Consider the following 21,137-nt stretch of genomic DNA (forward strand, 5'->3'; position numbering starts at 1 on the left):
TACAGACAAGCAAAGTTGCACTAATTAAACTCTGCAGACTATTTCTTGCCACCGACCTACGGGATAAACCCCGCATAACTGACTAGGCCATGGACTTCGTGAGAGATGTCTACATGCACCATCACCATCTTGTCAACCTCGGAGAACCTAACAGAGTGGTCTTTCCACTCATAAACATGATGATGAAGAAAGGCCGCATCAGATTTGTTGGGAAGCTTTACAAGAACCACACCCTTCGTAATCGAAGGCACAGCCACGAAATTGTTGTGGTCAAGTACAGCCTGGAGAACACGCCTGACAACAATGCTACAGGAAAATAGTAGTTCAGGACATGTGGCGAAAAGGACAGAGCAGTTGGATAGTTTAGGAGTAGAACTCATCCTCAGGTCTTCCAGTTCACACGGCATGACTTTGAGAACTTCATCTCCACCACGGACCTGGTTCTAATTCAAACAGAAACCATATTTTATTACTACCTCCGTTCAGAAATATAAGATGATTTTCGATATTATACTCCATATATGACTACATATACACACAGAAATGAGTGAACAAAGACACTAGAACATGTCTTCAAAGGCATGAGAGCAGAGGTATTACTTGCAATATCCATAACACAAGTTACTGAGGCAAATATACCCTCTTCAAAGGTAGCTTTGATGTTCATAAAGTACTCCCTCCGTCCCAAAATTCTTGTCTTAGATTTGTCTAGATACGGATGTATCAAGTCACATTTTAGTATTAGATACATCTGTATCTAGACAAATCTAAGACAAGAAATTTGGGATAGAGGGAGTAGTTGAAAGTAATCTATAAGAAATCAGTGTCAACCTCTCGCATGTTTTGGTCAAAAGAGGAATTTAGAACCGTCATTTGGCATACAGAAATCACATGCAAGATCACCCAGAAAGTTGTACTACTAGTACTAGTACTGCGTGTTAGATGAAAAAACACGATCAAGATCGAGAAAAAGATCGTCAAGAAGAGATATTACCTGGACTTGCTTAATGAGGGATCCCAGAGAGGGGGGGCTTGGACAGGGTGATGGCTTTGAGCTTGTCTGCGGTAGTCTCGGCGGGGCGCTTGCGCTTCTTCGTACCATGAGCCTCGACGGTTTTGGCCAGAGCCATAGACATCACTTCGGCCGGTGCTCCAGCGTCCATCAAGAAACTGTCAAATAGAAATAAAATAAAATAAACCATAATCACAAACCTAAAAGAAGAACAGAGAGGGAGTTATAGGGTCAGTCTCGGGGTTGCAAGACCGGGCCATGGCCATAATCAACACCATTGATGCGCTCACCTTTCCTTCTTTGGGAGAGAAGAACAATGGCAGAAGCAGGTCGGGGTTTTCTTGAAGAAATGAGGAACAAGATGAGGGATAAGCGAGTTGGGTAGAGAGGAAGCTGAGAGAGGAGTGAAATGATGGTTGCTTCGTCCGTCAGACTTACTGCTAGAAAGGAGGGGGTTTTGTGATTTGACGGCTCATTGGGCATTACTGCAGCGCTTCGGTCGGGGTAGTCTACCGTCACTCTACTACGGAGTAATTTAGTGCATGGCTGGTGGACCCCGATGCTGGCTATCCCACACGTCGGCGAAAGTCAGTAATTTAGTGCATGGCAGGAGGAGGATCCGCACGGTAGAGCGTGTCCACTGTTTTTTGAAGAAAAAATGATTACATCAAGTGGTTCCACTCTTACGACGAAGGAGTGCGAAACATGGCAGCCACTTGAACATACACAGTTCTCCTACTACTAGGCATGTGCAGTGGTTCATACATCAGTACTACATAATCTTGTTGCTAGTGTAGTAAGATATGACGACAACAAATGATGATGTGCGCATGTCAACTATATGAACAGTAATGTAGTAACATAGTACCGCTTTTTCGACTGTCCGGTCGAGAATGAACGGTGAGATCAATGTTAACAGAACTAGGTCTACAATGCACGGAGAGTACGGTGCTACAGTACTCCACGAAACATGAACCATATGAAGCACGAATAGTGTTAGGCAGGGTGTATGAAGGGTGCACGGGATGGGAGCAAAAGTTCCCTTCTCGACCCACTTTTAGGTGTTTGGCAGAGTGCATGAAGGGTGCATGAGTCCACACTAGTAGGTTAACACAAATACACGAAGAGGAAACAACTATATTGAGATGAGAATGCAACCAAACACACCCACACGCTTTGTGCTACAGTGACTGATCTACACCGTCTGAGTTTGATCCAACGGTCATGTTGCGCCGAGACATGGACATGCCCATGCAGAGGGCACCTAAACACCACCGAAGTCCCTTGCTTCTCGAGGCGCACGACGTTGGTGATGCAGGGGGCGAAACGGCTGAAAGGTAATGCAATCTACGGGAAGGCGGAGGGAGCCAGCCGAGGAGCGGCGAATCTTTTGGTTTTCACCATGGTAAAACACCAGTCGACGACTTCTCACATCAGGGAGCAGTTGGTTTTACAGGTGGAGTCATCGTGACTAATTGCTGCCGCGCCTGCTCCCGTCAATCAAAAAATTAAAAATCCTGCCGCGCCTGCTCCCGACAATCAAAAAATTAAAAATCCTGCCACACCCAAACACCAGAGCAACGGCACAGTGCATATTTAAATTTACCTGCCAGGAAGTAGATAAAAAAGGGGGTGAAAAAACAAATGTGGCAGCGGCCTAGCTAATCGGTCAAACTAGCGCAACTAGCTAGCCATTGTGCTTCACTGATGTACTCGGCGGGAAAGGTGGTCTTTTCGTGATTTGACAACTCATTTACTTGCTTCGGTGAAAACGTGCGGTAGGTTGTCCCACACCAGGAAGAATATACGCGTGCACCACCCGGGAGGACCCCGAAACCGCGCAATAGGGTGTGCCATGTCTCGGCACGGAGGAAAAATGTGCGTGTAAAAATATACTGTATCAGACGTAGTACCTATGGTTCGACCTCGGGACCCAGCCAGTCGGTCGAAAACACCCCACTAGCCACATAGCTTCATCATGCTAACGTGGCACGGAGGATAGGTGTAGTTAGCTCCGTCTCGAGCAGCCACAACGTCTCTTGTTCTAGGCAATTCTTCTATTTTCCAAGCTTTTTTTAATTGTAATAACACCACGGCAAGCTAGCGCCGCTCTTCGTGTGTGCCCGTGCAAAGGTTAGACGATGGAGAGAAGAGAGAGATCGCAGACCTGGGACCCACCAATAAGTGAGTCAACGGTCATGCATGTGTTGATGAGACACTCCCTCTACTCTAATCAACGTAATACTGTATAGAATCAAGTTATGGGACAAAGCCAACAACCGTTGTTGTTTCAGGCTATCGACTTACGCTTTGTAGTCCAGGTTGCCAGTTCGAATCTCGTCTTTCAAATTTGTTAGTTTTAGGTCCAAATTTGATTAATGACAAGTGGGACCCCCGTGTGTTGTTCTGATATTTCAGTGTAGGATGGTTTTTTTTTGAACAAACACTTTGCGCGGTTAGACAAGTAACGGCACGAGTTACACGTATTTTGCAAGTTTACGAACAAAAATGATAGCGGCATAGAATATCACATCCACCCCGCAGCTTAGATGCTATGGTGATACGAGTTTTTACACCGTTGGAAGTGAGATCCAATGGCTTGGGAGTAGTCTTTGTAATTATGCGCAATTTCCAAACTCTCCAAAGGTTTTTTTGCAAATAAAACATTCAGGCCTCGTGCGTGCCACTGCATCTTGGATCCAACGGCTCCCCGTTGCTCATATTAGGTGCTCCCCATAGCTTAATTACCCGCTACGATGATATGAGCATCTAGGTCGTATGATCAGTGATCAGATGGCACATGCGTAGTACTTGTACTTTCTGCGCAATTCCCAAACTCTCTCAGCCGTATATTGCAAAAACATTCAAACCTCCTACTGTGGGCTGTTAGATCTCCATGAACTCGTATCACCATAGAATCTACGGTGCGGGAGCACCTCATATTCTCCCGTGCGAGAAAACATAAGGTGCTCTCGCAGCTTGGATCTACGGTGATACGAGCTTCGAGGTCGTTTGATCTGAGATCCAATGGCATCTGAGCAGTCTTTGTGCTTGTAAGCAGTGGCCGAACTCTTTGGGGGCTTTTCTGCAAAAAACCATTCGAACCACCGAGGAGGTGTTGGGTCACAAATCCAACGGCTCCGAAGAGCTTGTATCACCAAAGCATCTAAGGTGTGGTAGCACATGATATTCTTACATACAGGAGAATATGATGCCCTCCTTCATCTTAGATGCTACGGTGATACGAGCTTCGAGGTCGTTGGATATGGGATCCAAGGGCATCTGAGTAGTTTTTGTACAAATTGTGTGCAATTCTCAAACTCATCAAGGTTTCCTGTAAAAATATCAAGACATCATGTGAGCTGCTATATCTCAGATCTACAAGCTCCAAGCAACTCGTATCGGCATATAGCATCTAAGGTATGGGGGCACATGATATTCTCCCGGGGAGGAGGGGTGGGGGTGCACAACCAATCGGTGGTTGGGAGGGTGGGGACAAATATAATCTAAACAACCCTAAACAGAGCTTCACAATTTTATCTAAGGTCGAGGGGTTGGCCCCTGACAATCATAGCTCCGCCTAATTAAACACAACATTTGCATGTACTGTAGTACTAGACTTAATATTCATGTTTCAGTTTCATGTTCGTTTTAAAATTGAATTGAGGACCATGCATGTCTTACATTTTACTCCCTTCATTCCTAAATATTAGTATGTTTAGAGATTTCAAATGGACTGGCACATACAGATGTATGTAGACATATTTTAGAGTGTAGATTCACTCATTTTGCTACGTATGTAGTCGCTTGTTGAAATCTCTAAAAGACTAATATTTAGGAACGGAAGGAGTATTTTTGAATTCGTGTCATACATGCATGGTTTGGAAAAATAGATACACTATACTTATTGGATTGTTGTTGTGTTCATGTGTGTGTGTGTGTTTGTGTGTGTGTGTGTGTGGTCATATGCTTGATACATACAAAGTTTTCTCACCTCCATATTGTTCATCTTTTAAATTTGAATTTGCATTGAAAAACTTACTAGGGATACCATGAAATGTGAAATCCACGTTGAGATCACTATATCACAAACTCACTCTAATTCAACAAATCGTCATAAACTCAATTACCACGTTGAGATTAGTATTTGCAAGGAAAATACGGGCATTGTAATACACATAGATTCGTTCGGCAATTTAAAAGGTTCCTTTCGTATTCTCGAATGGTAGGACCCAACGGCGTACCAGCCAGACCTTGGCTCGTGTTGATCCTAAAAAAATAAAAAAATAAAAAAACTGGGCGCGTGTCCTTCTGGTGGCGTGCATGGTACGCACATTAGGCAACCCCAACCAGTCGAGCCTCCGCGTTTCGAGTCGAAATATCTGGCGGCCAGAATTCCAGCCCTAGGAAATTCCCCTCATGTCCCCGGTCCATAATGACTACCGATGAACAACAGAGGGATGCTTTAGTAACTAGACAACGCTACCTACTGTGCCGAGCACGGTTCAATTCCCTCGGTCGCCGCTCGCCAAGGTCACCCGTCAACTGCATCGCCTAGTACTGCTACTACACCAGGATGAGCACGGAATTGAGCCGTTTGTTTGTGCCTAGTACTTGAGTTAATATATCAGGCAATGCATTGGTACGGAGGGATTATCCTTTTGCTCTGCATATATAACTTGTCTAAAGTCTAACTAAGCAAAATGTTTGACCAAATCCTTTCTTAAGAAATACAACAGGACAGATGTATGGCTTGAAAATTTATTGCATGATGCAGGGTATGATATTGTTTCGAATCCTGGATCTTAAATTTCAGAAAATCCAAAAGTGACCATAAATTCTTGAAACTGAGCTTGGTCACGTGATATGGCACAAATATTACTTCGTAATTTTTTCTTCAATTTGAGACAAGCTGCTTATGACAAGTTGCACAAATGAAGAGCCAAGGTATTTTAAGACATTGAAACTGAGCACTAATCGAGTCCTCTCAGGCCATTACCGTTTCAAACCATTGGATGCCTTTTGTGGATGTCCGTGGACGTTAGATTTCATTCTAATTCCGACCTTCTTTTGCTGAGCATCGAGCGCTGCATGTTTGGGCCGCTGCTCCCGTAACAAATTCGTAGATCTGATGTAAACTTCGGCCAAATGGGCTTGGGCCAAGCATGTTGTAGCCACAGAGCCAGCGGTCGCTCGTCCTTCCCCTGTTCGCATTCTTCTCGCTCGATTCTCTCTCTCTCTCGTTTTCCTGCTCCCCTCCCCGACCTCTTGTTATTTCGAGATGCACGAATGAACCAGCGCTCCAGACATCAGCACTGCACCCCTAGGGAGATGAAGGATATGCGAGGGATAGGATCGAAAGATGATTCTCGTGGTGCGTAGGCAACGCCTTATCTTCCTCTCCACCACAGGACCAGTAGATCCATCTTCCACAGCGACGGCGGCAGGGCGGTGCTGGTTCTTTTCTGAACGCTATAGTGACGCCTTCCCCTCCCCCCCCTTCTCTCTCTCCTCAATCTCTGCTCTACACCTGCCTGCCAACACCACTCCAGTCGCCCCCTCCGCGTGTGCGCTGCTCCGTTTATCCGCTGATTTGGTCCATCCAGATGTTCTTGGATCCACCAATCTCTTACCTGGGAAAAAGGTGAAGAAAGGAGTATGTTTTTAGGACCCTTGATTAATGATTTTCTCGATCTATGGATTTTATGGTCTGCTATGTTGCCCCTTTTTACCTGGTATTTTGTCGGATGTGGGGTTCTGGCAAACCCTTAAGGTTCGAACTCTGGGGTGCGCGCGAAGTCTTTCCCTCCTACCGATCTACGCTCTAGCTCGCTAAGATCTCGCGGACGAACTTGACGAACTCATAACACAGAAAGACACGAGGTTTATACTGGTTCGGGCCACCGTTGTGGTGTAATACCCTACTCCAGTGTGGTGGTGGAGGATTGCCTCTAGGGCTGATGATGAACAGTACAAGGGAAGAACAGCCTCCTGAGGTTGAGGTGTTCTTGTGGCTAGGATCTCGATCGGGTTGGATCAAGCTAAGATCCGATCTCCCCTCACTATGGTGGCTAGCTCTACTTATATAGGCCCTGGTCCTCCTCCCAAATATCGAGCGGGAAGGGAGCCCACAACAGCGGGCAAATTTGAAGGGGGACAACTAGTACAAGTTATCCTGACAAAAGTGGTCTTCGCCTGCGAAAAGCTCTGGTGGTGACGCCGTCTTGGGCTCCACGATGACCTCCGTCTTGCCGTCCTCCTGGTCTTGGTCTTGTTGCACCAATATAGGAACCTTTGCCTGATGCCTCGGTACTCTTCGCCTGCGCTGGCCTCCTTAGCACCAAAGAGGAAATAAGGACGCTGCACACGCTGGCGCCCGCCTGGTGCCGTTCGTCATGGCTCATGTCACGAGAGCCTGGTTAGGTTTTTCCCCGCCTTGATATCTCCGCTCCTCGTGAGCCTGCCTGGCTAGGCCACTCCAGAGGAGGTCTTGCGTCGTCCGCCTCGCAAGGCTTGGACCCTCGCGAGGATTTTGGATGCCTTGCTGATGAAGATGAGCCATACGGCCTGCTGGCTTAGGCACGCTCTGGGCCGCGGGCAGGCAAGTCTGGGGACCCCCGTTCTCAGAACACCGACAGTAGCCCCCGGGCCCAAGGTGCGGTCGGGCTTGGCTTCGTGGCGAAGCCAAGGGTCAAGTTCGGCGCACCGCGGGCCCCAAAAGCCTGCAGCCTCGGTTGACACATGGCGGTTGATTGGAGGTGGGCGTCTCCGCTTCCCCATGCTGCCTTTGAACCCGCCTAGCTATGCGGCCCCCGCGGCCTACACAGTTATTCCTCCATCGTCTGCGCCTTGCTTCCCCAATCTCCTTGCTTCCTTGAGACTCTGTTTCTCTTCTCCAATCCGACTTGCGCTCCGCCTGCTCCATCGCCATGGCGCCGAAACAAGCTGAAAAGGGGAAGAGACCTCTATCTCTGCCTGCTGTGCCTCCATCCTTTGCACCGGCGCTCGGCCGGTCTCGGGTGCTCAATGACGAGGCCATGGAAAAGGTGCGCCCGATGCTTGCTTCCAGCTTCAACGAGTGGGGGGAGACGGTGGCTTGGCCTGCGTCTCGCACACGCACGGCTCAAGCGGCCACCAAAGTCCCAATCTTCATAGATGCCCTCTGGGCTGGCCTGATTCCTCCCTTCTCCGCCTTCTTCAACGTGGTGCTTGAGCATTATCAGATCCACATGCTGCATCTCGACCCTCAGTCTATGACTCTTCTTGCCGTCTTCGCCTTCGTGTGTGAAGCTATGGCTGGCATAGCCCCTTCTGTGGCCCTTCTTCGCCATTTCTTCTCATTGCATCTGATCGACCCCCAACAAAGCTCGGGATGCGTGAGCTTCCATGTCGTGGCTGCGACGGCGGGCGAGGGGATCGACTTCGAGCTTCCTCCACCCACGAGCGAATTCTGGACACGATGGGTGTTCGTTGATGCCGACGTGCTTAGTCCTCATCTTCAGGCTCCGTCGGGGCCCGCTGTTCCTAAATCCGGCTGGAGCCATCAACGGCTCACGAGCCCCAGCCTTGCCCACGTCTGGCTCAGGTTGAGGTTGCTGAAGGATCGCTGCGTGACCGCGCCGATGGTGGTGAAGGAATTCGTCAAGCGCCGGGTTGCTCCGCTTCAGCGCCATTATCGCCCAATGTGGACCTTGCTCCACAGCCAGGACCACATGAGGTTTTAGGAGTTTGGGCTCCTTCTCGGGACGCGGCAGACAGTGCTCAAGGTCCTGACAGGTGTCCCTTTGCCGGCCGAACTGCCTGGCAAGAATTGCTTACTGTACCGCTGCAAGAACAAGGATGAATTTGTAGAGAACATGCCTCCTTTTGATGAGTGGGGCCGCGGCCGATCGGCCTGGAGGGGCCTCGTGAGAACCCCGTCGTTGTGGTTCCCTTCCTTGCCCCTGGTGCTGAGCTCGCCCCAAGCGACGGTGCAGGTGGGCGAGCTCCGGCGGAGGCTGGTGGCTCGAGTGCTGAGGAGCACGTACCGAGTGGGGATCCTTGGGCATCGTCCTCAGGAGCCTGCCACCCCCTCCTGAGGCGTCGGTTTCTTAGGAGACGCAGCATGCAACTACCAAGGCCAAGGCTCCAGGAGCCTCGGGAGGTCGTGGTGAAACGGTGCCCGGCTGTTTGCCGCAACCAGGCACCCCTGAAGATATCCTTCCGAGCTCTTTTTCGGCCCCGCTGCGCACCGGCCATCACGTCCAGCGCTTCGGTCGTCTTTGTGTGGACTTCAAGGAGCTCCGCAAGAGGAAAGGATCCCCCAACTGCAGCAACATCTTTGGACCGCTGAAGCGGAGGAAGTACATCGCCATTGACGTGTAAGTATCGTATCGTTGTGGCTCCTTGTGTGCTGTTTTTCATCTTCTGACGCCGGTTCTTCAGGGCTCCTTCCGTCGTGGCGGCTGTGCCTCCTGAGAAACGGCCTCCTCCTTCCTTGACTCCCACATCGGCCTTGAGCATTCCTGGTCTGCTTACCGCCCCTGGAGCAGGGTCGGTTGGGGGAGCATATCCGCCTTCGTGGCGCGCTGAGCCCGCGGCTTTGTCACTCCTCCCCCACGGTCTGGCGTGGAGCCTGGTGGGCGTACCCAGGACCCCTCCTTTGCTCATAGACGGCAGCTGGTTGGCTTCGATCTTCGGCTCCTCTTCATGCAGCGTACCCCGATCAGCTCGGGCTTCTCGCGAGGACTGGTTGACGTCGGGTACAGCGTCAGCCCCCAGCCCCCTGCCGGGAGGTGGCGCGCCACTTGGCGCCCCACCCGCTGCCCCGGAGGTGGAGGACGAGGTGGGACGAGCGTTCGAGCTCGAGCGCGGGCGGAGCATAGTTCGTCACGCGCTTTTCCAGGAGGCGATGGGTGCGATGAGTCGACTGGGTGAAGAGCTCGCTAGTGTTGACTCATGCCTTGAGGCTGAATGTCTTCGGCTGGTGGAGGAGCAGCGCAAGCTGAAGGTGGCCATCAACCTCGGCCGCTATCAGCGCGACCTTGAGAATGCGAAGGCCGAGGCGTCCCTCAAGATTGCCCATGAAGCCCGCTCGCGAGCCTTGGAAGAGGCTCGCGGGGCTGACTGTCATTGCGAGGCTGCGGAGGAGCGTGCGTGGGAGCTCCAGGCCTGGAGCGCGTCCCTTGAGCAGCAGGTGGAGGCGCGCAGGGCCACTCTTGCATCGCTGAGGGGGACGCCCGCGGAGGATGAGGAGGTCCGGAAGCGTGGCGAGGCACTGGCCCTGGAAGCCGTGGAGCGCAGCCTCGAGCTCGAGCGACTGGAGACGAGGGAGCGTCAAGTTGCTCAAGCAGAAGATGCCGTCGGGGCTCGCGAGGCCAGAGTCGAGGAGGAGGTCAATCGCCGGGTGGCCGAGGTTCGCGCAGACCTGGAGGGTAGGTACGACCTGAAGCTGAAGCTCGCGGGTACGGAGGATGCGGGCAGGGCCGCTGCCCTCAGGCCCAGGTTGGATGAGGCTGAGAGGCGCGCGGAAGCCACGGCCGCCGCCCTGGTTACAGCACAAGCGGACTTGGCCTCCGCCTGCGCCGAGCTGCGTTTCCTTCGAAGGCGGGTTGATGACGTTGAGGCCGTCGCACGGCAAAACATGGAGGAAGTGCTCCAACGACTAACGCTGGAGCGAGAGCATGCCCCTATGCTTCAGGATCTCCGGAACAGGGCCAATATCGCCCTGGGCCATATTTGTGACGTGGAGGCGCCAACCCCTCACTCGAATGATTATGCCAGCCACCTGACCTTCTTCACCGAGGTGGTGACGCGCCTGGAGGCTCGATCTGCAAGAGCTCGCCAGCTTGTGGAGGAAAGGGGTCATGGCCTGCTCGAGCACGCTTTCTCCCATGTCTTCAGCCACCTCCTGAATGCCGACCCCAACTTTGATTTCGACGCCGCCATCGGCCCCGTACCCACGGCTGTCCGGGGCGACCTAGTGCGTTGGGTTGAGGACAATGTGGACGCATTGGTAAGGGCCTTCAATTCTGAGGATGACGCGGTGGTGGTCGTTGCAGACGAAGGCGACGTGGTTGACGACGGCGACGGGGGCGTCGCCGACGGCGGCGACGATGCCGATGAAGATGACGACGACGCGAGTGACGCATCCGCGGGTGACGCAGCGAGCGACATTTCTGGCTAATCCCTTGTTCTCCTGTCACTTCATCCTGCGCACAAACTCGGGCGTGGCCCTTAGAAAACTTGTAAGAGCATTTTGAGAGGGGGAGCCCCTCATGTAAGCAAACTGCAGTTTTTACTTTCCTATGCAACGCGAGTTTGTGTCCTCGCGAACTCGTGAATCCAGGTGCGTGTTTTCTGCCATGGTTTACCATAGTCAGTGCCGGCTTGAGCTGGGTCGTGAGACGTCGAGTTTCTGAGAATCCTGCGGAGCTTGTCGCCCCGTCAGAAGGGGCCCCACAAGAGGTGAGCTCCAATTGCAGTGCTAGCGTCCGCTTGGCGTGCGTGTGCTTCACGCAGTCCCGCTCGCGAGGAGCTCGTGAGGGGAAGGCGACAGACATGAGTCCCAGACAAAACGAGATCCAGAAGGCAAGAAATTGCTCGAACGAGAAAAGGCTCCCCCCGCGCGCATCGATAAAAACTCGGTTTCAACTCAAATCCAGATCCAGAAAGCAAAGCTACAGAAAGAGAGATCCAAAGCAAAAGGCCGCGTCCGGCACCTAGTCTAGTCTTCAAGTCTTCTCAGCAACATGGAGCTAAGTGCTGCCACTAGGCGTGGGAGGGAGCCCCAGGGCCTGAGGCCGGCACCCCTGAGACTCCAGGGCGTGTACAACCCCAACTCATTATTACGTGAGAGTGTCACGGACGGCGAGCTTCACAGGCACTGGGCCTTCTACACAGGTACCGGCCTTGCTTCATATCGCCAGACGAGGGCCCCGCCTTGCACCACTCTTGACCTCCTTTGAGCTGACCGGTCACCGGAACGACTCGAAGGAGGGAAACAGGACGCCAGCGGTGCCCCCGGCGACCACAGGTCCTCTGCCGGGGAAAGGGTTGTCGAGGCCTCCCCGGCAGAGGGCCTACCTCCGGGTGCCGCCAGGCGTCGCGCACCGAGGGGAGGGGCCTTGCTCCTGGCTCCCTCCCGGCGGCCCCCAGCGTGTCTCCCTTGTTGGAACGGGTGCCACCGTGCTAGGGTCGTCGATCGACGCTGCAACCTGATTCATCTGCAGCCCATTGTTAGCATAAGCCTGTTCCTGAGAGATTAGCGGTACCCTGTAGTTGCCGTTGCCGGCGCGATCGTTGTGGTTCTCCATTGGTCCTTGGAAGGCTTCGGCTCCTAGCGCCCCCTCTCCCCAATCTTCTCCAATGAATGAGCCGAGGTCATCCTCTAGTGCGTATCCTTGATCCATCATGCGGGGCACGTAGGCTTCCGGGGCCGTCACCCCGAACACCTCGCCATGGTGCCCCATGCTCCATGTTGCTTGGCCCAGGGCGGCGTCCTGAGGATGGTAGTGTGGCCTCCGACTGGGACCATGAAGGGCGTCGTTTGCGCTCGTGCTTGTCGCGGGCGGCATGGGGGAGTCGGAGCCCCCTACGCCACTGGTCGTGCTGATGTTGATGAAGCCCTCGGGCGTAGTTGATGGCACACGGATGTGGTGAGGTTCACCGCGCGGCCCTGCAGTGACCCGAGGAGGAAGTCGATAGCAGAAGGGTGGTGCTCCCGACGCCGCTGCATCCAGCAGCTCGGCAACACGCTCCAGCAGCGTATCCCGTCCGCTCTCCATCAGCCTGCATCGCAGCAGCTCCCTTTCCACCATGAGTGCCGCCCGCATGTTTGCTTGCTCCCGCCGTGAGTGCGTCGCCGTTGCTGCGGCATGACTTTCCGCTCTTGCCGCGGCTCGTACTTGCCGTGGGGTGAGGGTGGATGACGCCTGGCCTTGCTGTCCGCGCCCGGCGGAGTTTGGCGGCGCTCGCGCCATCTGGAGTGCGGGGTCGAGATCTTCATGGGCAGGCGGCGCTGCCCGGGCTGGCCAGGCTGCCCATCGATCGGAGCCGGCCCTTGAGTCGCCGGACATCGTGGTTGTGGAGCGTCGACGAGCTAGTTGGTGGAGACGAAGCTCCGGCGCGCCCCTACCTGGCGCGCCAAATCTCGGATGTGGGGTTCCGGCAAACCCTTAAGGTTCAAACTCTGGGGTGCGCGCGGAGTCTTTCCCTCCTACCGATCTACGCTCTAGCTCGCTAAGATCTCGCGGACGAACTTGACGAACTCGCAACACAGAAAGACACGAGGTTTATACTGGTTCGGGCCACCGTTGTGGTGTAATACCCTACTCCAGTGTGGTGGTGGTGGATTGCCTCTAGGGCTGATGATGAACAGTACAAGGGAAGAACAGCCTCCTGAGGTTGAGGTGTTCTTGTGACTATGCTCTCGATCGGGTTGGATCAAGCTAAGATCCGATCTCCCCTCACTATGGTGGCTAGCTCTACTTATATAGGCCCTGGTCCTCCTCCCAAATATCGAGCGGGAAGGGAGCCAACAACGGCGGGCAAATTTGAAGGGGGACAGCTAGTACAAGTTATCTTGACAAAAGTGGTCTTCGCCTGCGAAAAGCTCTCGTGGTGACGCCGTCTTGGGCTCCACGATGACCTCCGTCTTGCCGTCCTCCTGGTCTTGGTCTCGTTGCACCAATATAGGAACCTTTGTCTGATGCCTCGGTACTCTTCGCCTGCGCTGACCTCCTTAGCACAAAAGAGGAAATAAGGACGCTGCGCGCGATGGCGCCCGCCTGGCGCCCGCCTGGTGCCGTTCGTCCTGGCTCACGTCACGAGAGCCTGGTGAGGTTTTTCCCCGCCATGATATCTCCGCTCCTCGTGAGCCTGCCTGGCTAGGCCACTCCAAAGGAGGTCTTGCGTCGTCCGCCTCGCGAGGCTTGGACCCTCGCGAGGGTCTTGGATGCCTTGTTGATGAAGATGGGCCGTACGGCCTGCTGGCTTAGCCACGCTATGGGCCGCAGGCAGGCAAGTCTGGGGACCCCCGTTCCTAGAACGCCGACATATTTGTCTCCCATGGTACGTCAAACATAACCCGTCAGTACAATTAGCTTGGATATTTATATTGTTTGGAGACGAATCCAAACTTCGCCCCATGTGTACACTTAGCAATTGGTTATACTAATTGTGCATCGTTCTACAATGACAATTTTTCTAAGATAAAGTTTCTAAGTTCACGGTCAGATACTGGGACTGTGTATATTGTCTTGGTCGCCATTTTGTGTGTGTGTGTGCGCGCGCGCGCATCTGCAGGCATGTATGTAATTTGAGATGCATTGCAAACTGACCTTAATATTTTTTCATACAATTTTGCACTCCTCCAGCTCCACATTTCTCATAATCATTTTTCAGATTCTTGCAGTCCATTTACTTCTAAACAGGGGAAGTCCTCATAATGCATGTCTTTGGTCCAGACCGGAATATAGACAGCTGGCTCAACCAGCCCAGACAAGTTTTTTTGAGCCTATACTATTTGGCTACAAATTTGCTTCGATGAATGTCAACTATGCCAATGTCAGGGTTTGACACTAGGCTCGCTGTGCAACCATAAATTCCCATTGCAGAATTTACATATTTTGGATTTTTGATACAAATATAATTTAACACAGTGTGTGTTCATTCATTTTTCTGATGTCTAGATCTGCTCTAAATGGCATAGAATTCTGTTTGTTTTATCATGAATTCAGTACCGAAGATAATAATGGTATTTTCAACCTTGGTCAGCAGCATGTCCCAGTAGCACTTAAGCTTATTATTCGGGGATTGCGGAACTAGAAATGTTACTATTTTGATACCATCAATATCCAAGTAACTAAGTTACTCCTCCATTGGTGCTTTTACTGACACAATATTTTAGTCGGTGTTACTAATGTGTTGTTGAGTAGCATCCAAGTGCGTGCTAGCATTATTGTTTTGGGAACATTGTCAATTTTCAACCTTATCCACTTCCTTTTGTTTGTACTCCTATGAAATTGAAATTATTCTCACTTATAGAAAACTCTACCCATCTTTTCTAAATTTAGTAGTTTTACTTGAATGAACAATTACATATTTTTATCTCTAACCTATCATGGCGCCCTCTTCAATGATGCTATATATTAATATCTTATTGAAAAAATAGATGGGTGCGGCAACGCGCGCCGCCATGATCTAGTTTTGGAACAAAGACCTGTCACGTTAAGGCGAACGCTTTCACTGTTGAAACCGTGGGCGTTTACGTGCCGCCACGAGTCCCGCTTCTCATCGGCAGGTGCCGTCCGAGCAAGCGTGTGAGTCGACGGGAGGTGTGCGAGCAGACCGCTGCGCCGGCTGACAGGGAGGCGTGCGAGCAGACCGCTGTGCAGGCTCACCGGGAGGCGAGCCCTTTGACCAGGCTCCGCCGCCCACCTTTGTCCCAACTGCTCCCACTTTTAATGTCGCCGGCGCTGCAGTTTAAAATCAACCCCGCACTACCCGGTATCGCTACAATCTTCTCTCTTCCTCTCCGATTCTCCTGTCGTCTACCTCCAACCAGCCTGACCTAAATGTACGCCATGCCGCAAGCACCAAAAAACACAAAATGCAACATGGTGTACAAGGACTACATACATGGTCTGTACCTGCTTGTATTATTCGTTCTCTGGCTGAAAATATCGTAGTGTAATTGCACCTATAACCAGTGCGCAAACTGCATATCAATATATCTATCCTGCACAAGTATGCCAATAGTTTCAAACAACAGATTAGAAAAGTATTTATGCTACGTTGTCATGATACGAGGACTTTCTGGTAGATGGCCTCGACGTTTCCTCAAGCCATGAAAATGCACTATAATTTGCTTGTCATTAATGCCTGCAAATCTCTATGTCTCTCTCAACATAGCAGATCATCATTAGACACTAAATCCTTCAATGGGAGCTTGCAAAATGCTTGCATTAGATGCCTCATTAGACACTATATGTTCATCACCAGGAGCATGTAAAATGTTTGCATCAAATCCTTCATTAACAGTCTGTTCATTAGACACTTCAGGATCAAGAACAACATGAGCTTGGATGTTTGCACCGGAAACTTGATTAGATACATCAGATTCAGTCAGTTCAGTATTGATCGGGGGAGTTATAAAATAAGTAGAAATTGGTTTCATTTTCTCATAGATTCCCTACATACAAGCAGTTTTACAACACCGTCAGGTTTAACTATTGGCCAAAAATTGAAGAGTTGAATTAGATATAATCAGGGATGTGATGTACCTGCTCATTGCGCATGCTACTCTTGCAAGCTGCGACTGTCCGTTTGCGCAAGCTCGATGCCATGCCCGTGCTGCCGCCGCTGCCTCCCACGCAGGCTACACCCAGGGTTGGATCTTCATCATCTTGTCCTTCCGTTCGCTTGAAACCCGGCGGCCACCCTCCAACGAGGGCGCGAGGAAGTGCTGTGTCGGTCTGTCCAGCGGCGGCTAGGTTAGGAGCGAACCAGACTGGAGGCTGGAGCGGATGAATTGGAATTTTTCCTGCTGTCGATCGATATGGGAGGCGCTCGTTTGGGCCGCGAGCCTGCTATAGGGCCTGCTGCCTTGCACTTATGTTATTGGCCTATCCAAATTGAAACATTTTTCTTCATTTTTTACATTGTCTGCTCGTGCGTTGGGACGAACAAAACTGGCCTGGGCCAACCTGGACGACTCAAACTAGGTGCACACTTTCGAGCCACCCGAAGCGGCCGCCCATACCAGCCCCTATGGTGGCGTCACCCCTTTTTGCGTGTATGATTGGGGTAGTGAAAAATATTCCAGTGACGCTTTTGATTTACCCATAGAATGGTTGAATTGCTTGTTTCTATGAATTGAGTTCGCCAATAATGTGAAGGATGCTAGTTTTTTCTTCCTATTGTAGATTGCTTAGATCTAGATATGCCAAAAGTAATCGCATGAAATATACAGTAAAGCCAGTGTGATGTGTGTGGCTACAACTAGTCTGACTACACGTCCTCATATAACATATCAAGGACGCACATCTTACCAGATTAACCATTCGACTTACCAATGCAGTGTGGGAAGAAAGAAGTATTGGGACTGTGTATCCAAGCAATTGATGCCATGACTCCTTCGTACAACCTTGTAAGCGAAAAAGAAGTTGCAGTGTACCTGTACAAAGAACTAGCATAAGTTCAGTTACCTGCTTCTCGGAATTTTAGTTAGCCACTTATTGCAAAATTGTTCAATTACGTTGCTTGGCTTAATTTAGTTTGCTACTGATTACATAATGCCACAGCCTGTTAATCCTATTATAGACTACGCCCATCTATGTGTTTGATACTTACTGTTAAGAATTACCTGTTTGCCTGAACTTAAATAGCTACTTGTTTGTTTAACTACTTTGCTGCTGCAACAACGGGTTACAATGATGTTAATAACTACTTTTCAGCATCGAAAAAACTCTTTAATTCCTTGTTTGTTTAACTGGTTTGCTGTTATAACTCCCAGTTGAGATGTTTTGCTAACTCAACTTTTCTGAATCCAATCGGAACTTTAATGGCAAAACAGGTTAGCCCAAGATCAAAGAGCGAGGTCCCCATGGACGTTGTATCATCCCACAGCAGTGGCACCGGCCCAATCATGCATTATGAATTGCCAACTCCTGATGCTCTAGAGGCTAAACTAGTGGTAGAAAGAGATTCTGCTTCTGCACTTAGAGATGAAGTTGACATGTTGAGGAAGCAAACAGCACAATCAGTAGCAGTACTCAAGACAACCATTAAATATTTGGTGGATTTCAAAACGAAGCAAGCTGAGACTGACCACATTGTTAAGGTCCTGAAGGAAAAAAGGAATTAAATTCCCACTTGGTAAATCATAGGTGAAATGTTCTTTCTATCGTTGAATAACCTTTGTGTTGTTTGTTCATGTAATTAATCAAACCATTTGTTTTAGAGATCATGTAATGATTGTTTTTTGTTTTTTGTTTTTTGGTTTGTAATTTTATTTGAGCACAAGTCTGTATTAATTGATAAGACTCGGAGACATTTCATTTTGATTGTTGTGCCAGACCTACAATATGCCAATCGGGATGAATGTGCATTCAGCAATAATAGTAGTATAGATGGACCATAAGTGGCACGCATCGGAAAGGGCCAAGATGCCATAGTAGCTTGGCTAAAAAAGGATGTTGTTGTAGCAAAAAAAAGTACAGCGGCCTGGCTTATGTACGTTAGTTGATATTATTGATCCATATACTCTATAAGTGTTTATATGTCTGTTAGTTCTGTACATTCTTGGTTGATTGACTCGGTATTTGAATCTTGATACATTCCTTGTGTACATATCTAAATGGGAGTACACATTATGCCGCGTGTGACATTTGAGTTGGACATGAAGTGTTCCAAATATTCGAATTCACCTTAAAATGGATTCTAGCTTCTGAATTTGAGTATCGGCATTTGTAAACCATATTCATATATGACAGTGGAATACATCTTTGTCGTCCTTTTGAAGATATATAAAAACACATAGAATGATTTATAAAGATTCGTATAGGAATAAAAAATGGATTCGAATTTAGTTGCCAGGGTAAACGTGGATGCTTATTGTCCGAAAATTCGAAAGAAGCGGCAAAATGTCCACTCCCACATCGGCTGCCCGAAGCCAAGTGTTTGGGAGATGGAAATTACTGTCTACCCATTACACGGACAATCCATCGGCCCGATTTCCACTGCTCTAAATAGGGGTAGGATAGTAACTTCAATTAGACGTGACACGACCGCCTCTGAGCCCATTCCGACACGGTGGGCGCCAAACATGGGCGGCAAAACACATTTGATTCAAGCTCGTCCGAAAGACCTCTGTTTCTCCCTCCATTTCCCCATTCATACATGGTGGGAGGCAAAACAATCTCGACTCGGCCGAAATCGATGTAGGCAAATATTTTCAATAGGGGCAGGTTTGTAACTTCACTCAGATGTGACACAACCGCCCTACCTGTCAGCCCCGTTCATACACCATGGGCGCCAATCATGGGCGCCAACCACCCTCTCCTCGCCCTAAATCGCTCTGGGCAAATATTGGCGAGATGCGAGATTACCGTCGTATCCCCAACCGACGAGACTCCAAATTTTAAATGGGGGCTAAGTTCGTAACTTTCCCATATTTCAGAGAGGCGCGTCCCAAAAACATGGTTCCCCGTACCTCTCCCTCCATTTTCCCATTCATACATCGTCCGCACTAGAACACCATCCCCACACCAGCCTCCGTCCGCCACCCCATCCATCGCCGCCGTCCTCCACCCCATACATCGCCGCCGTCCTCCACCACATCCATCGCCACCTTCCTCCACCATGCTGGAGCGCCTACCAAGACCGCGTCATCCACTGCTAGAGATGGACGTTTCTCATCCACGGCGACGGACCAAGAGCCTTGCATCATGTCCTCTCGCTTCATCGGCGCCGTCGTCCTCTTTGCCGGGGCCGCTCACACGACCTTCTCTTCCACCGCAACGGGACTTATCCCCCGATGCACCCGTCTACCGTCGCAGATCTGCTTCAACGCCACCGACAGCCATCGCACCCCCGATGCCTACACGGCGCCGCAAGAGAGGTGGTACTTCATATATCCTCAACTTTTTGATCTGAACCAGAAAATTGATCTTAACTTGGTTACTCTACTTTCTTTTCAGCTCTTAGAATTTAGTTCTTAGTTCGAAGCAAAGAATGGCTGCTAAATATCATTTCTCCGGTTTCCCCCTTTTATGATCACTATACGATCAGAATACGTGCTTCGTGTCATAATAGCACTGCTCCACCCATCAATCTAAACAAGCTTAGTTGTTCAAATACGAATCTGATATTATTAAAACAGAGTCGTTTAATTGGTCAGCCAAATGTTCCTAAATTAGTTTCGAAAATGCATGTTCGCCGCTTGGGTGTGTATCTCTACAGGGTGCCCACGGTGGGCCGGCCCACCCTGGGATTTTGGGTCGTCCCAGGCCCCGATTCCCCTTTGTTCTGCTACGCGCCTCCGATCTCTACTCGCCCCCAGCCGCCTGCCTCGCCGGCGACTTGCCGTCCCTGGACGGCATGACTCTAGGAGGAGACGCCGGACTAACAGGAGGTCAGGAGCCGCTCGCCCAACAGCGTCACCACTGCCCGGGCGCGCCGCCGTGCCTACCTTCCCAGTCCGTTCAGGGCTCAGGCGTGCAGCACCCACTAAGCCAACCTGATTTATCCTGAGATATGTCCTCAACACTCAGCAGCCACTCCTCATCACCCATTTTCTAATTGATTCATTACTCATTAGGCAGGACTGTCATTAGGGTTTGTTGTGTGCTCAGTGCTACCTACACTTAATGGTTCAGATGTATTTCGGTAATCTTTAGTACCTGTAAAGTTCACAGGGTTTTCAAAATTCCGGCACTAGGAACATACACTAGTCATTTTGGATTGTTGGTCGTAATGACATTGACCCAGATTACTAGTGCAAGCCAGGTTTGTTGACAATTTTACTTTTCTTTCTTACTCATTCGATATAATATCCAATTATTCACGTCGATTAGTTGCAAACAATAAGTGCTAGACAAACTTCTTGTTCAGATTTTGGACAGTCTCTTACTGCAGTTACAATTCTGCATACTTGTCCTAGTAAGCTCACAAGTAAATGATTGATTCACTACATCTATGCTTGCCTTGTCATATTTGTTGTTAATATTCTTTTAGGGTGGACCACCCTGTTTCTAAATACTGCAACCGTAGACATGAGTGAATAGTATTTCTCTATGTGATCTCTTCCATCATGTGTGGGCAACGAACACTGCATTGTATAGAAAGAAAGTGTTGTTTCCAGCTTTTACATAGGCTTCGATTTTTTACATGGAATACAATCTGACTACTTGCTTTGTGTCGCACTACCAACACTCCACCCTTGAAGCTAAACATTATGCCACTCATAATTCCTTAGTTTACTTGTTCAAATACGAGGTTGGGGGGTGAACTTTGCATATGCGGGGGTTTATAGGGAGACACGCTTCGAGTTGAATCCGCAATGCATTCCATAGATAATCTGACTACTTTTTATGTTTTCATGAATCTCAGATTCTGAACAGCATGATAATGATTATGAGCTTGC

This window comes from Aegilops tauschii, chromosome 2 (genome assembly GCF_002575655.3).
Source record: "Aegilops tauschii subsp. strangulata cultivar AL8/78 chromosome 2, Aet v6.0, whole genome shotgun sequence".
NCBI classification, from domain to species: Eukaryota; Viridiplantae; Streptophyta; class Magnoliopsida; order Poales; family Poaceae; genus Aegilops; species Aegilops tauschii.